General features: G+C 49.6%; 1 pseudogene; it reads left to right on the top strand.

Annotated features, from left to right (window-relative positions):
• The window catches only part of LOC139395233 (globoside alpha-1,3-N-acetylgalactosaminyltransferase 1-like), a 68,131-nt pseudogene that overhangs the window by 11,197 nt on the left and 38,862 nt on the right, over positions 1-18,072 (top strand).

Below are 18,072 nucleotides of genomic sequence, written 5' to 3'. Positions count from 1 at the left end.
ATTTGATATTTAAATGTTTTATTTTTAATAAATTTGAGAAGTTCTAAAAGCTTGTTTTTTGCTTCGACATTATAGGGTATTGTGTGTAGATTACGATACAGCGATACAAGCATAAAACCCACAAACCTCAGCAGTTCTAAAAATAGTTATATAAAGGATTATCCAAAGAACCAATAAAAAAAAAATCTTATTTTTCTCTAGCAACTTTTGATGAGAGTGTAATAACAGCATTTCTTCATTACAATGATGCAATTACCTAATGAATTACGTTTTGTTCTCCCAGGCTATTGTACAAGCAGCCCAGTGTCTTGGTGGGGTGAGTAGTGTTGTTATGTTAGTTAGTTAAATCTCATTGTTATCTTACACATTAGCGTGTAGCTTAGTATACCATACGTCTTTTCATGGACCTTATATTGCAAAAACATTGAGCTCAAAATCAGTACAACACAGTCCGGCTTGATCTGTATATCTGTAAACATTGAGATCATAATCAGTACAACACAGTCCGGCTTGATCTGTATATCTGTAAACATTGAGATCATAATCAGTACAACACAGTCTGGCTTGATCTGTATATCTGTAAACATTGAGATCATAATCAGTACAACACAGTCTGGCTTGATCTGTATATCTGTAAACATTGAGATCATAATAGGTACTACACAGTCCAGCTTGATCTGTATATCTGTAAACATTGAGATCATAATCAGTACAACACAGTCCAGCTTGATCTGTATATCTGTAAACATTGAGATCATAATCAGTACAACACAGTCTGGCTTGATCTGTCTATCTGTAAACATTGAGATCATAATAGGTACTACACAGTCCAGCTTGATCTGTATATCTGTAAACATTGAGATCATAATCAGTACAACACAGTCCGGCTTGATCTGTATATCTGTAAACATTGAGATCATAATCAGTACAACACAGTCCAGCTTGATCTGTATATCTGTAAACATTGAGATCATAATCAGTACAACACAATATTAAGGTGTTGTTAATGTTTTGTACACTCAGTGTATGAGGACATAACTAGCTCATGTCACATGGCAGGTAATACGATATCATAATTGTCATGATTCACAGCTTGGCTAAGATTTGAATAATTGTACTACTTTGTTTATTTTCTGGTAGACTGTAATTTCGGGTCGGAAACGGTTTAGAATGTCCTATACAGTCCTATGAGAATGACCATACAACAAATAGAACCAATAGAATATTCTATAATTGTGGTACAACAAAGGTCAACTATTCTAGTTCTGGGTCCATGTGTCCATGTTCTGGTTCTCTGGGTCCATGTTCTGGTTCTCTGGGTCCATGTTCTGGGTCCCTGGGTCCATGTTCTGGGTCTCTGTGTCTCTGGGTCCATGTTCTGGGTCTCTGGGTCCATGTTCTGGGTCTCTGTGTCTCTGGGTCCATGTTCTGGGTGTCTGGGTCCAAGTTCTGGGTCCATGTTCTACAGAGTGTTTCTGGCATCAGAATCGCAGGTGTCTGATACTGCCGTTGTGCCATTGAGCAAGGCACCTTCAACCCTTATGTTATGTACAGGTCACTGACAAAATAATGGAAAACACTAATAAATGAGGGATACAACTTTTATTGAATGCAGGTGCTTCCACACAGGTGTGGTTTCTGAGTTCATTAAGCAATTAACATCTCATCATGCTCAGAGGGAGAGAGGGATGGAGCTGGTTAACCCAGGAGATGGAGAGAGGGAGAGAGGGATGGAGCTGGTTAACCCAGGAGATGGAGGGAGAGAGGGATGGAGCTGGTAACCCAGGAGATGGAGAGAGGGAGAGAGGGATGGAGCTGGTTAACCCAGGAGATGGAGAGAGGGATGGAGCTGGTTAACCCAGGAGATGGAGAGAGGGAGAGAGGAATGGAGCTAGTTAACCCAGGAGATGGAGAGAGGGAGAGAGGGATGGAGCTGGTTAACCCAGGAGATGGAGAGAGGGATGGAGTTGGTTAACCCAGGAGATGGAGAGAGGGATGGAGTTGGTTAACCCAGGAGATGGAGAGAGGGAGAGAGGGATGGAGCTGGTTAACCCAGGAGATGGAGAGAGGGAGAGAGGGATGGAGCTGGTTAACCCAGGAGATGGAGAGAGGGATGGAGCTGGTTAACCCAGGAGATGGAGAGAGGGATGGAGCTGGTTAACCCAGGAGATGGAGAGAGGGATGGAGCTGGTTAACCCAGGAGATGGAGAGAGGGATGGAGCTGGTTAACCCAGGAGATGGAGAGAGGGAGAGAGGGATGGAGCTGGTTAACCCAGGAGATGGAGAGAGGGAGAGAGGGATGGAGCTGGTTAACCCAGGAGATGGAGGGAGAGAGGGATGGAGCTGGTAACCCAGGAAATGGAGAGAGGGAGAGAGGGATGGAGCTGGTTAACCCAGGAGATGGAGAGAGGGATGGAGCTGGTTAACCCAGGAGATGGAGAGAGGGAGAGAGGGATGGAGCTGGTTAACCCAGGAGATGGAGAGAGGGATGGAGCTGGTTAACCCAGGAGATGGAGAGAGGGAGAGAGGAATGGAGCTGGTTAACCCAGGAGATGGAGAGAGGGAGAGAGGGATGGAGCTGGTTAAACCAGGAGAGGGAGAGAGGGAGAGAGGGATGGAGCTGGCTAACCCAGGAGATGGAGAGAGAGTGATGGAGCTGGTTAACCCAGGAGATGGAGAGAGGGATGGAGCTGGTTAACCCAGGAGATGGCGATAGAGGGATGGAGCTGGTTAACCCAGGAGACGGAGAGAGGGAGAGAGGAATGGAGCTGGTTAACCCAGGAGATGGAGAGAGGGATGGAGCTGGTTAACCCAGGAGATGGAGAGAGGGAGAGAGGAATGGAGCTGGTTAACCCAGGAGATGGAGAGAGGGAGAGAGGGATGGAGCTGGTTAACCCAGGAGATGGAGAGAGGGAGAGAGGGATGGAGCTGGTTAACCCAGGAGATGGAGAGAGGGATGGAGTTGGTTAACCCAGGAGATGGAGAGAGGGAGAGAGGGATGGAGCTGGTTAACCCAGGAGAGGGAGAGAGGGATGGAGCTGGTTAACCCAGGAGATGGAGAGAGGGATGGAGCTGGTTAACCCAGGAGATGGAGAGAGGGATGGAGCTGGTTAACCCAGGAGATGGAGAGAGGGATGGAGCTGGTTAACCCATGAGATGGAGAGAGGGAGAGATGGAGAGAGGGATGGAGCTGATTAACCCAGGAGATGGAGAGAGGGACAGAGTTGGTTAACCCAGGAGATTGAGAGAGGGAGAGAGGGATGGAGCTGGTTAACCCAGGAGATGGAGAGAGGGACGGAGTTGGTTAACCCAGGAGATGGAGAGAGGGAGAGAGGGATGGAGCTGGTTAACCCAGGAGAGGGAGAGAGGGATGGAGCTGGTTAACCCAGGAGATGGAGAGAGGGATGGAGCTGGTTAACCCAGGAGATGGAGAGAGGGATGGAGCTGGTTAACCCAGGAGATGGAGAGAGGGATGGAGCTGGTTAACCCATGAGATGGAGAGAGGGAGAGATGGAGAGAGGGATGGAGCTGATTAACCCAGGAGATGGAGAGAGGGACAGAGTTGGTTAACCCAGGAGATTGAGAGAGGGAGAGAGGGATGGAGCTGGTTAACCCAGGAGATGGAGAGAGGGACGGAGTTGGTTAACCCAGGGGATTGAGAGAGGGAGAGAGGGATGGAGCTGGTTAAACCAGGAGATGGAGAGAGGGAGAGAGGGATGGAGCTGGTTAACCCAGGAGAAGGAGAGAGGGAGAGAGGGATGGAGCTGGTTAACCCAGGAGATGGAGATAGGGATGGTTTTGGTTAACCCAGGAGATGGAGAGAGGGATGGAGCTGGTTAACCCAGGAGATGGAGAGAGGGAGAGAGGGATGGAGCTGGTTAACCCAGGAGATGGAGAGAGGGATGGAGCTGGTTAACCCAGGAGATGGAGAGATGGAGAGAGGGATGGAGCTGGTTAACCCAGGAGAGGGAGAGAGGGATGGAGCTGGTTAATTCCTGGAGATGGAGAGAGGGATGGAGTTGGTTAACCCAGGAGATGGAGAGAGGGATGGAGTTGGTTAACCCAGGAGATGGAGAGAGGGATGGAGTTGGTTAACCCAGGAGATGGAGAGAGGGAGAGAGGGATGGAGCTGGTTAACCCAGGAGATGGAGAGAGGGAGGGAGGGCTGGAGCTGGTTAACCCAGGAGATGGAGAGAGGGATGGAGCTGGTTAACCCAGGAGATGGAGAGAGGGATGGAGCTGGTTAACCCAGGAGATGGAGAGAGGGAGAGAGGGATGGAGCCGGTTAACCCAGGAGCTGGAGAGAGGGAGAGAGGGATGGAGCTGGTTAACCCAGGAGATGGAGAGAGGGATGGAGCTGGTTAACCCAGGAGCTGGAGAGAGGGAGAGAGGGATGGAGCTGGTTAACCCAGGAGATGGAGAGAGGGAGAGAGGGATTGAGCTGGTTAACCCAGGAGATGGAGAGAGGGAGAGAGGGATTGAGCTGGTTAACCCAGGAGATGGAGAGAGGGAGAGAGGGATGGATCTGGTTAACCCAGGAGATGGAGAGAGGGAGAGGGGGATGGAGCTGGTAAACCCAGGAGATGGAGAGAGGGATGGAGTTGGTTAACCCTGGAGATGGAGAGAGGGATGGAGTTGGTTAACCCAGGAGATGGAGAGAGGGATGGAGTTGGTTAACCCAGGAGATGGAGAGAGGGATGGAGTTGGTTAACCCAGGAGATGGAGAGAGGGAGAGAGGGATGGAGCTGGTTAACCCAGGAGATGGAGAGAGGGAGAGAGGGATGGAGCTGGTTATCCCAGGAGATGGAGAGAGGGATGGAGCTGGTTAACGCAGGAGATGGAGAGAGGGATGGAGCTGGTTAACCCAGGAGATGGAGAGAGGGATGGAGCTGGTTAACCCAGGAGATGGAGAGAGGGAGAGAGGGATGGAGCTGGTTAACCCAGGAGATGGAGGGAGAGAGGGATGGAGCTGGTAACCCAGGAGATGGAGAGAGGGATGGAGCTGGTTAACCCAGGAGATGGAGAGAGGGATGGAGTTGGTTAACCCAGGAGATGGAGAGAGGGAGAGAGGGATGGAGCTGGTTAACCCAGGAGAGGGAGAGAGGGATGGAGCTGGTTAACCCAGGAGATGGAGAGAGGGATGGAGCTGGTTAACCCAGGAGATGGAGAGAGGGATGGAGCTGGTTAACCCAGGAGATGGAGAGAGGGATGGAGCTGGTTAACCCATGAGATGGAGAGAGGGAGAGATGGAGAGAGGGATGGAGCTGATTAACCCAGGAGATGGAGAGAGGGACAGAGTTGGTTAACCCAGGAGATTGAGAGAGGGAGAGAGGGATGGAGCTGGTTAACCCAGGAGATGGAGAGAGGGACGGAGTTGGTTAACCCAGGGGATTGAGAGAGGGAGAGAGGGATGGAGCTGGTTAAACCAGGAGATGGAGAGAGGGAGAGAGGGATGGAGCTGGTTAACCCAGGAGAAGGAGAGAGGGAGAGAGGGATGGAGCTGGTTAACCCAGGAGATGGAGATAGGGATGGTTTTGGTTAACCCAGGAGATGGAGAGAGGGATGGAGCTGGTTAACCCAGGAGATGGAGAGAGGGAGAGAGGGATGGTGCTGGTTAACCCAGGAGATGGAGAGAGGGATGGAGCTGGTTAACCCAGGAGATGGAGAGAGGGAGAGAGGGATGGAGCTGGTTAACCCAGGAGAGGGAGAGAGGGATGGAGCTGGTTAATTCCTGGAGATGGAGAGAGGGATGGAGTTGGTTAACCCAGGAGATGGAGAGAGGGATGGAGTTGGTTAACCCAGGAGATGGAGAGAGGGATGGAGTTGGTTAACCCAGGAGATGGAGAGAGGGAGAGAGGGATGGAGCTGGTTAACCCAGGAGATGGAGAGAGGGAGAGAGGGATGGAGCTGGTTAACCCAGGAGATGGAGAGAGGGATGGAGCTGGTTAACCCAGGAGATGGAGAGAGGGATGGAGCTGGTTAACCCAGGAGATGGAGAGAGGGATGGAGCTGGTTAACCCAGGAGATGGAGAGAGGGAGAGAGGGATGGAGCCGGTTAACCCAGGAGATGGAGAGAGGGAGAGAGGGATGGAGCTGGTTAACCCAGGAGATGGAGAGAGGGATGGAGCTGGTTAACCCAGGAGCTGGAGAGAGGGAGAGAGGGATGGAGCTGGTTAACCCAGGAGATGGAGAGAGGGAGAGAGGGATTGAGCTGGTTAACCCAGGAGATGGAGAGAGGGAGAGAGGGATTGAGCTGGTTAACCCAGGAGATGGAGAGAGGGAGAGAGGGATGGATCTGGTTAACCCAGGAGATGGAGAGAGGGAGAGGGGGATGGAGCTGGTAAACCCAGGAGATGGAGAGAGGGATGGAGTTGGTTAACCCTGGAGATGGAGAGAGGGATGGAGTTGGTTAACCCAGGAGATGGAGAGAGGGATGGAGTTGGTTAACCCAGGAGATGGATAGAGGGATGGAGTTGGTTAACCCAGGAGATGGAGAGAGGGAGAGAGGGATGGAGCTGGTTAACCCAGGAGATGGAGAGAGGGAGAGAGGGATGGAGCTGGTTAACCCAGGAGATGGAGAGAGGGATGGAGCTGGTTAACGCAGGAGATGGAGAGAGGGATGGAGCTGGTTAACCCAGGAGATGGAGAGAGGGATGGAGCTGGTTAACCCAGGAGATGGAGAGAGGGAGAGAGGGATGGAGCTGGTTAACCCAGGAGATGGAGGGAGAGAGGGATGGAGCTGGTAACCCAGGAAATGGAGAGAGAGAGGGATGGAGCAGGTAACCCAGGAAATGGAGAGAGGGAGAGAGGGATGGAGCTGGTTAACCCAGGAGATGGAGAGAGGGATGGAGCTGGTTAACCCAGGAGATGGAGAGAGGGAGAGAGGGATGGAGCTGGTTAACCCAGGAGATGGAGAGAGGGAGAGAGGGATGGAGCTGGTTAACCCAGGAGATGGAGAGAGGGATGGAGCTGGTTAACCCAGGAGAGGGAGAGAGGGATGGAGCTGGTTAACCCAGGAGATGGAGAGAGGGATGGAGCTGGTTAACCCAGGAGATGGAGAGAGGGATGGAGCTGGTTAACCCAGGAGATGGAGAGAGGGATGGAGCTGGTTAACCCAGGAGATGGAGAGAGGGAGAGAGGGATGGAGCTGGTTAACCCAGGAGATGGAGAGAGGGATGGAGCTGGTTAACCCAGGAGATGGAGAGAGGGAGAGATGGAGAGAGGGATGGAGCTGGTTAACCCAGGAGATGGAGAGAGGGACAGAGTTGGTTAACCCAGGAGATTGAGAGAGGGAGAGAGGGATGGAGTTGGTTAAACCAGGAGATGGAGAGAGGGACAGAGTTGGTTAACCCAGGAGATTGAGAGAGGGAGAGAGGGATGGAGCTGGTTAACCCAGGAGATGGAGAGAGGGACGGAGTTGGTTAACCCAGGAGATTGAGAGAGGGAGAGAGGGATGGAGCTGGTTAAACCAGGAGATGGAGAGAGTGAGAGAGGGATGGAGCTGGTTAACCCAGGAGAAGGAGAGAGGGAGAGAGGGATGGAGCTGGTTAACCCAGGAGATGGAGATAGGGATGGAGTTGGTTAACCCAGGAGATGGAGAGAGGGATGGAGCTGGTTAACCCAGGAGATGGAGAGAGGGAGAGAGGGATGGAGCTGGTTAACCCAGGAGATGGAGAGAGGGATGGAGCTGGTTAACCCAGGAGATGGAGAGAGGGATGGAGCTGGTTAACCCAGGAGAGGGAAAGAGGGAGAGAGGGATGGAGATGGTTAACCCAGGAGATGGCGAGAGGGAGAGAGGGATGGAGATGGTTAACCCAGGAGATGGCGATAGAGGGATGGAGCTGGTTAACCCAGGAGACGGAGAGAGGGAGAGAGGAATGGAGCTGGTTAACCCAGGAGATTGAGAGAGGGATGGAGCTGGTTAACCCAGGAGATGGAGAGAGGGAGAGAGGAATGGAGCTGGTTAACCCAGGAGATGGAGAGAGGGAGAGAGGGATGGAGCTGGTTAACCCAGGAGATGGAGAGAGGGAGAGAGGGATGGAGCTGGTTAACCCAGGAGATGGAGAGAGGGAGAGAGGGATGGAGCTGGTTAACCCAGGAGATGGAGAGAGGGATGGAGCTGGTTAACCCAGGAGATGGAGAGATGGAGAGAGGGATGGAGCTGGTTAACCCAGGAGAGGGAGAGAGGGATGGAGCTGGTTAACCCAGGAGATGGAGAGAGGGATGGAGCTGGTTAACGCAGGAGATGGAGAGAGGGATGGAGCTGGTTAACCCAGGAGATGGAGAGAGGGATGGAGCTGGTTAACCCAGGAGATGGAGAGAGGGAGAGAGGGATGGAGCTGGTTAACCCAGGAGATGGAGGGAGAGAGGGATGGAGCTGGTAACCCAGGAAATGGAGAGAGAGAGGGATGGAGCAGGTAACCCAGGAAATGGAGAGAGGGAGAGAGGGATGGAGCTGGTTAACCCAGGAGATGGAGAGAGGGATGGAGCTGGTTAACCCAGGAGATGGAGAGAGGGAGAGAGGGATGGAGCTGGTTAACCCAGGAGATGGAGAGAGGGAGAGAGGGATGGAGCTGGTTAACCCAGGAGATGGAGAGAGGGATGGAGCTGGTTAACCCAGGAGAGGGAGAGAGGGATGGAGCTGGTTAACCCAGGAGATGGAGAGAGGGATGGAGCTGGTTAACCCAGGAGATGGAGAGAGGGATGGAGCTGGTTAACCCAGGAGATGGAGAGAGGGATGGAGCTGGTTAACCCAGGAGATGGAGAGAGGGAGAGAGGGATGGAGCTGGTTAACCCAGGAGATGGAGAGAGGGATGGAGCTGGTTAACCCAGGAGATGGAGAGAGGGAGAGATGGAGAGAGGGATGGAGCTGGTTAACCCAGGAGATGGAGAGAGGGACAGAGTTGGTTAACCCAGGAGATTGAGAGAGGGAGAGAGGGATGGAGTTGGTTAAACCAGGAGATGGAGAGAGGGACAGAGTTGGTTAACCCAGGAGATTGAGAGAGGGAGAGAGGGATGGAGCTGGTTAACCCAGGAGATGGAGAGAGGGACGGAGTTGGTTAACCCAGGAGATTGAGAGAGGGAGAGAGGGATGGAGCTGGTTAAACCAGGAGATGGAGAGAGTGAGAGAGGGATGGAGCTGGTTAACCCAGGAGAAGGAGAGAGGGAGAGAGGGATGGAGCTGGTTAACCCAGGAGATGGAGATAGGGATGGAGTTGGTTAACCCAGGAGATGGAGAGAGGGATGGAGCTGGTTAACCCAGGAGATGGAGAGAGGGAGAGAGGGATGGAGCTGGTTAACCCAGGAGATGGAGAGAGGGATGGAGCTGGTTAACCCAGGAGATGGAGAGAGGGATGGAGCTGGTTAACCCAGGAGAGGGAAAGAGGGAGAGAGGGATGGAGATGGTTAACCCAGGAGATGGCGAGAGGGAGAGAGGGATGGAGATGGTTAACCCAGGAGATGGCGATAGAGGGATGGAGCTGGTTAACCCAGGAGACGGAGAGAGGGAGAGAGGAATGGAGCTGGTTAACCCAGGAGATTGAGAGAGGGATGGAGCTGGTTAACCCAGGAGATGGAGAGAGGGAGAGAGGAATGGAGCTGGTTAACCCAGGAGATGGAGAGAGGGAGAGAGGGATGGAGCTGGTTAACCCAGGAGATGGAGAGAGGGAGAGAGGGATGGAGCTGGTTAACCCAGGAGATGGAGAGAGGGAGAGAGGGATGGAGCTGGTTAACCCAGGAGATGGAGAGAGGGATGGAGCTGGTTAACCCAGGAGATGGAGAGATGGAGAGAGGGATGGAGCTGGTTAACCCAGGAGAGGGAGAGAGGGATGGAGCTGGTTAACCCAGGAGATGGAGAGAGGGATGGAGCTGGTTAACCCAGGAGAGGGAGAGAGGGAGAGAGGGATGGAGCTGGTTAACCCAGGAGATGGAGAGAGGGAGAGAGGGATGGAGCTGGTTAATCCAGGAGATGGAGAGAGGGATGGAGCTGGTTAACCCAGGAGATGGAGAGAGGGACAGAGGGATGGAGCTGGTTAACCCAGGAGATGGAGAGAGGGATGGAGTTGGTTAACCAAGGGACGGAGAGAGGGATGGAGCTGGTTAACCCAGGAGATGGAGAGAGGGATGGAGCTGGTTAACCCAGGAGATGGAGAGAGGGAGAGAGGGATGGAGCTGGTTAATCCATTAGATGGAGAGATGGAGAGAGGGATGGAGATGGTTAACCCAGGAGATGGAGAGAGGGATGGAGCTGGTTAACCCAGGAGATGGAGAGAGAAATGGAGCTGGTTAGCCCAGGAGATGGAGAGAGGGATGGAGCTGGTTAACCCAGGAGATGGAGAGAGGGAGAGAGGGAGAGAGGGATGGAGCTGGTTAACCCAGGAGATGAAGAGAGGGAGAGAGGGATGGAGCTGGTTAACCCATTAGATGGAGAGAGGGAGAGAGGGATGGAGATGGTTAACCCAGGAGAGGGAGAGAGGGATGTTGCTGGTTAACCCAGGAGATGGAGAGAGGGATGGAGCTGGTTAACCCAGGAGATGGAGAGAGGGATGGAGATGGTTAACCCATGAGATGGAGAGAGGGAGAGAGGGATGGAGATGGTTAACCCATTAGATGGAGAGAGGGAGAGAGGGATGGAGATGGTTAACCCAGGAGATGGCGAGAGGGGAAATACAGTTAATCACCAACCGTGGCTTTGTACCTGTTCAGACAACACCCTCCAGGGGGCAGTGTGCACCCTTTCAGTTAGTTTACCAACTCATAGAAGTAAAAGAAGAACAAAATGGAGACATCCTCAATTGCGCTGCCAGTGCTCTCACAGACACCAGTAAAATTATGCAATGTCTATCTAAGTCTCTGTTTCAAACACATACAATAGAATGCAGCCCTGCAGGAAATGCTGTATGAAACTGAGAGAAAAGCACAGTTGAAGTTGGCAAGCCAGCGTGGTTTGTAGAGCTTGTGATGAGGAGGTTTATAACCACACACATGACATTTAGGGGCGGCAGGTAGCCTAGTGGTTAGAGCGTTGGACCGGTAACCGAAAGGTTGCTAGATTGAATCCCCAAGCTGACAAGGTAAAAATCTGTCGTTCTGCCCCTGAACATTGCAGATAACCCACTGTTCCCCGGTAGGCCGTCATTGTAAATAAGAATTTGTTCTTAACGGATTTGCATAGTTAAATAAAGATTTTAAAAAAAGATTAAAAAAAGACACATGCAAATAGCACTTCATTTACATAATGCATCTGTAGTACTGAACTCAGGGACACGCTAACAGTGCTATTAGGCAACTATACATGGACAAGATCCCACAAAGCAGAATGAGGAAATGGCTGCATAAATATGATCCCCAATCAGACGATAACAACGATAAATTAACAGCTGTCTCTGATTGGGAACCATAACAGGCCAACATAAACCATTAAACACCCACCCTAGTCACTATCACGTCCCAACCAACATAGAGAATAAACAGCTCTCTATGAGCCCCCCCAAGGTTTTGACTCCGACTGCAAAACCTGACTCAATAGGGGAGGGTCCGGGTGGGCATCTACCGTCGGGGGCGGCTCCGGTGCGGGGCGAAGTATCAACAACGCTCACAGATACGTCTTCCTCCATGGCGGCTCTGGTGCAGGGATCATCGGCGTAGGCTCTGGACTGAGAACCCCTTCTAAAGGCTCTGGACCACCGACCGTCGCTGGAGGCTCAGGACTGTGGAGGTGCACTGGAGGCCTGATTCGTGGGACCGGTACAGGTGGCACTGAGCTGGTGACATGCACCTCAGGGCGAGTGCGGGGAGGAGGCACAGGACGTACTGGACTGTGGAGACGTACTGGAGAACTGGTGCTTATAGCCAGAGTCAATGGTACCCAAACTTCATAACACTTCAAACGGCAAGTGCAAGGAGCTGGCGCAAGACGTACTGGGTTGTGAAGGTGCACTGGAGACCTGGTGCCTATAGCCGGCTTCAATTGTTCCGGAACTTTAACACACTTCTCAGGACGAGTACGGGGAGCTGACTCAGGTGGCAACAAACTGACAACACGTTCCGTGATTCCAGATCCGTGCATCCTCCACCAACTCAACAACTCTCCCATTTCTCTCTCCTCCAAATTCTCGTACATATCCTAAACAAAAAGCCATAGATTACAGGAAACATCTGCGCTGAGCTCAGACGAACCATCAAACAGGCAAAGCATCAATGAAGGATTGAGATTGAATCCTACTACACCGGCTCTGATGCTCGTCAGATGTGGCAGGGCTTGGAAACTACTACGGATTGCAAAGGGAAACCCAGATGCAAGCTGCATCAGTGACGCGAGCCTACTAGACGAGCTAAATGCCTTCTATGCTTGCTTTGAGGCAAGTAACACTGAACCATGCATGAGAGCACCAGCTGTTCCCGGACGACTGTGTGATCACGCGCTCAGTAGCCAATGTGAGTAAGACCTTTAAAGAGGTTAACATTTACAAGGCTGCGGGGCCAGATGGATTGCCATGACATGTTTTCAGAGCATGCGCTGACCAGCTGGCAAGTGTCTTCACTGACATTTTCAACCTCTCTACCTTGGCCCAGTCTGTAATATCCAGATGTTTCAAGTAGACCACCATAGTCCTAGAACGCCAAGTTAACCTGTATGTCGTTCTGCCCCTGAGCAAGGCAGTTATCCAACTGTTCCCCGGGTGCCGACGACGTCGATGTCGATTAATGCAGCCCCCCACACCTCTCTGATTCAGAAGACAAATTTCAGTTGAATGCATTCAGTTGTACAACTGACTAGGTATCCCTCTTTTCCTTCTAAATGACTATTGTACCGTAGAACTTACATTTGTATCCATGAACTGGTTTGAAAGGCTGGTCATGGCTCATATCAACACCATCATCCCAGACACCCTGGACCCACTCCAATTCACATACCACCCCAACAGATCCATGGAAGATGCAATCTCTATTGTGCTCCACACTGCCCTTTCCCACCTGGACAGAAGGAACACCTACTTGAGAATGCTGTTCAATGACTTCAACTAAGTGTTCAACACCATAGTGCCCTCCAAGCTCCTCACTAATCTAAGGACCCTGGGATTAAACACCTTCCTCTGCAATCGGATACTGTTTAAAGGTCTTACTCACATCGGCTGCGGAGAGCGTGATCACACAGTCATCCAGAACAGCTGATGCTCTCATCAATGCTTCAGTGTTACTTGCCTCGAAGTGAGAATATAAGTTATTTTGCTCGTCTGGTAGGTTTGTGTCACTGTAATAGTTTGCAAGCCGTGCCATATCCGACGAGCGTTGGAGCCGGTGTAGTACGATTCGATCTTAGTCCTGTATTGACACTTTCCCTGTTTGATGGTTCGTCAGAGGGCATAAGCTTCCGGGTTAGAGTCCCACTTCTTGAAAGTGGCAGCTCTACCCTTTAGCTCAGTGCAAATGTTCCCTGTAATCCATGGCTTCTGGTTGGGGAATGTACGTACATTCAATGTGGGGATGACGTCCTCGATGCCCTTAATGATAAAGCCAGTTACTGATGTAGTGTACTCCTCAATGCCATCGGAAGAATTCCGGAACATATTCCAGTCTGTGCTAGCAAAACAGTCCTGTAGTTTAGCATCTTCTTCATCTGACCACTTTTTTATAGACCGAGTATCTGGTGTTTCCTGCTTAAAATTGTGCATGTAAGCAGGAATCAGGAGGTTGGAATTATGGTCAGATTTGCCAAACGGAGGGCGAGGGAGAGCTTTTTGCACATCTCTGTGTGTGGAGTAAAAGGTTGTCTAGAACTTTTGCACATTTGACTGAAAGAAATGAGGTAAAACTGATTTAAGTTTCTCTGCATTAAAGTCAATGGCCAATTGGCATATTTATTACTCAAACAAAATGTCCACTTGGGCGAGGATATTGGAAATGGAATCAAAACCTCTTGGATTGAAACTTGTTTTCAACCTGTTCGGGCATGGGACACCTGCCGACAACATCCGGGGAAATTGGGATTGGAATTCAAATAAAAAATCGTAATATTAAACATTCATGAAAATAGAAGTGTTATACATCATTCAAAAGCTTAGATTCCTTTTAATCGATTTACAAAAGGCTTTACTGAGGACACCGCCACACATCACATACACATCACATACATACTCTAATATCTAAATAAACAATAATATTTCAGAAAAGTAGTATGTTCAATAGGAAAGAAAAGAATAGGAAAGAAAAGAACGAACTATACAACTTACTTTTTCTAGCTTAACAGCTGTTTGAATGTTTTTGGGTCATTTAGAAAAGTCCTTGTTTTTGAAAGAAACACACATTTTTATTACCATTAAAATAACATCAAATTGATCAGAAATACAGTGAAGACATTGTTCATGTTGTAAATGACTATTGTAGCTGGAAACGACAGATTTTTAGTGGAATATCTACATAGGCGTACAGAGGCCCATTATCAGCAACCATCACTCCTGTGTGACAATGGCATGTTGTGTTAGCTAATCCAAGTTTATCGTTTTAAAAGGTTAATTGATCAATAGAAAACCCCTTTGCAGTTATGTTAGTGAAGGGTTAAAGTTGATATTGGGTGTCTTCTCAAGACCCCCACCACAGATTATGTTGTTATTAATTTGCTTACGTGCCATTGTACTGATGCTCACTCTATAGCTGAATATTAAGGCCTCTGTCTGTGCCTAGCTCTCTGCTAAAACACGCAGGAACCACGGCGTCTGTGTGAAAAGGTGAGAAAAGGGACTGTGGGTGATAGCGAGACACAGAGAGACAGCGTCTGTTTTTCTCTGATACTGTGGCAGATTTGCATAACGCTGAAACAGGTTCTCAGAAACCTCGTGTTAACTGGGTCTTTTAGCTGCACATGCAGTGTTTTCACACTGGTGTTTAATGGTTTATGTTACCATGAGGTAGGAGATAGGAGGAGATGGCACCATGAGGTGTGACCTCGGGTGTATAAGATCCAGTCTTTCTTTTGTTCGGGGCTGAACTCAGGAGGGACATACGTTTGTATGTTGATCTTTGACTTCTGACTACAACTGTTTTCTAATTAAAATATCTTAATGTTAAATAAGCACATTTAGTGTATTCAACCAACATTAGCTGAAAACTGTTGAACATTTAGTGTAGTCATTATTTGTTAAGTAAATAAACGGAGCCCAGAAAAGTGGAACCAACATTAGAACAGCTGAAAACTGTTGTTCTGATTAATGAAGCATTAAAACGGTCTTTCTTTAGACTAGCTGAGTATCTGGAGCATCAGAAGGCCAGCATCCCAGAGTCACCTCTTCACTGTTAACGTTGAGACTGGACAGAGGAACTCTGCCTAGAAAGCCAGCATCCCAGAGTCACCTCTTCACTGTTAACGTTGAGACTGGACAGAGGAACTCTGCCTAGAAAGCCAGCATCCCAGAGTTTTATTTTATTTTCCTCTGTAAAATATCCCCACAACATGACGCTGCCACCACCATGCTTCACCGTAGGGATGGTGCCAGGTTTCCTCCAGACGTTACGCTTGTCATTCAGGCCAAAGAGTTCAATCATCAGAACAGAGAATCTTGTTTCTCATGGTCAGAGTCCTTTAGGTGCCTTGTGGAAATCTCCAAGTGGGCTGTCATGTGCATTTTACTGAGTAGTTGCTTCCGTCTGGCCACTCAACCATAAAGGCCTGATTGGTGCGGTGCTGCAGAGATGGTTGACCTTCTGAAAGATTCTACCATCTCCACAGAGGAAGTCTGGAGCTCTTTCAGAGTGTTGTTATGTTATGTTAGTTACATATCATTGTTATCTTCCACATTAGCGTGTAGCCTAGTATACCACACGTCTTTTCAAGGACCTTTATTTGCAACACTACTGAGATAATAATCAGTATGTCACGATTGTCGTAAGAAGCGGACCAAAGCGCAGCGTGGTGTGAATGCATCATTTAATAGATGACGAAAAACACGAAGTAAACTGTACAAAAACAATATACAAATAACGACCGTGATGCTAACATAAGAACTGTGCTGACACAAGCAACTAACATAGACAATCACCCACAAACAAACAGTGCAACCCAGGCTACCTAAGTATGATTCTCAATCAGAGACAACTAATGACACCTGCCTCTGATTGAGAACCATACTAGGCCGAAACACAGAAATCCCCAAAATCATAGAAAAACAAACATAGACTGCCCACCCAACTCACGCCCTGACCATACTAAATAAATACACAACAAAGGAAATAAAGGTCAGAACGTGACACAGTACAACACAGTCTGGCTTGATCTGTATATCTGTAAACATTGAGATCATAATCAGTACAACACAGTCCGGCTTGATCTGTATATCTGTAAACATTGAGATCATAATCAGTACAACACAGTCCAGCTTGATCTGTCTATCTGTAAACATTGAGATCATAATCAGTACAACACAGTCCGGCTTGATCTGTGTATCTGTAAACATTGAGATCATAATCAGTACAACACAGTCCAGCTTGATCTGTCTATCTGTAAACATTGAGATCATAATCAGTACAACACAGTCCGGCTTGATCTGTATATCTGTAAACATTGAGATCATAATCAGTACAACACAGTCCGGCTTGATCTGTATATCTGTAAACATTGAGCTCATAATCAGTACAACACAGTCCGGCTTGATCTGTATATCTGTAAACATTGAGATCATAATCAGTACAACACAGTCCGGCTTGATCTGTATATCTGTAAACTACTTTGTTTATTTTCTGGTAGACTGGTCGGAAACGGTTTAGAATGTCCTATACAGTCCTATGAGAATGACCATACAACAAATAGAACAAATAGAATATTCTATAATTGTGGTACAACAAAGGTCAACTATTCTAGTTCTGGGTCCATGTGTCCATGTTCTGGTTCTCTGGGTCCATGTTCTGGTTCTCTGGGTCCATGTTCTGGGTCCCTGGGTCCATGTTCTGGGGCTCTGTGTCTCTGGGTCCATGTTCTGGGTCTCTGGGTCCATGTTCTGGGTCTCTGTGTCTCTGGGTCCATGTTCTGGGTGTCTGGGTCCAAGTTCTGGGTCCATGTTCTACAGAGTGTTTCTGGCATCAGAATCGCAGGTGTCTGATACTGCCGTTGTGCCATTGAGCAAGGCACCTTCAATCCTTATGTTATGTACAGGTCACTGACAAAATAATGGAAAACACTAGTAAATGAGGGATACAACGTTTATTGAATGCAGGTGCTTCCACACAGGTGTGGTTTCTGAGTTCATTAAGCAATTAACATCCCATCATGCTCAGAGGGAGAGAGGGATGGAGCTGGTTAACCCAGGAGATGGAGAGAGGGATGGAGCTGGTTAACTCAGGAGATGGAGAGAGGGATGGAGCTGGTTAACCCAGGAGATGGAGAGAGGGAGAGAGGGATGGAGCTGGTTAACCCAGGAGATGGAGGGAGAGAGGGATGGAGCTGGTAACCCAGGAGATGGAGAGAGGGAGAGAGGGATGGAGCTGGTTAACCCAGGAGATGGAGAGAGGGATGGAGCTGGTTAACCCAGGAGATGGAGAGAGGGAGAGAGTGATGGAGCTGGTTAACCCAGGAGATGGAGAGAGGGATGGAGTTGGTTAACCCAGGAGATGGAGAGAGGGATGGAGCTGGTTAACCCAGGAGATGGAGAGAGGGAGAGAGGGATGGAGCTGGTTAACCCAGGAGATGGAGAGAGGGACAGAAGGATGGAGCTGGTTAACACAGGATATGGAGAGAGGGATGGAGTTGGTTAACCCAGGAGATGGAGAGAGGGAGAGAGGGATGGAGCTGGTTAACCCAGGAGATGGAGAGAGGGAGAGAGGGATGGAGCTGGTTAAGCCAGGAGATGGAGAGAGGGAGAGAGGGATGGAGCTGGTTAACCCAGGAGATGGAGAGAGGGAGAGAGGGATGGAGCTGGTTAACCCAGGAGATGGAGAGAGGGAGAGAGGAATGGAGCTGGTTAACCCAGGAGATGGAGAGAGGGAGAGAGGGATGGAGCTGGTTAACCCAGGAGATGGAGAGAGGGATGGAGTTGGTTAACCCAGGAGATGGAGAGAGGGAGAGAGGGATGGAGCTGGTTAACC

Source organism: Oncorhynchus clarkii, unplaced genomic scaffold, assembly GCF_045791955.1.
Source record: "Oncorhynchus clarkii lewisi isolate Uvic-CL-2024 unplaced genomic scaffold, UVic_Ocla_1.0 unplaced_contig_9158_pilon_pilon, whole genome shotgun sequence".
Classification (NCBI taxonomy): Eukaryota; Metazoa; Chordata; class Actinopteri; order Salmoniformes; family Salmonidae; genus Oncorhynchus; species Oncorhynchus clarkii.
This window is presented reverse-complemented; position numbering and strand designations above follow the sequence as displayed.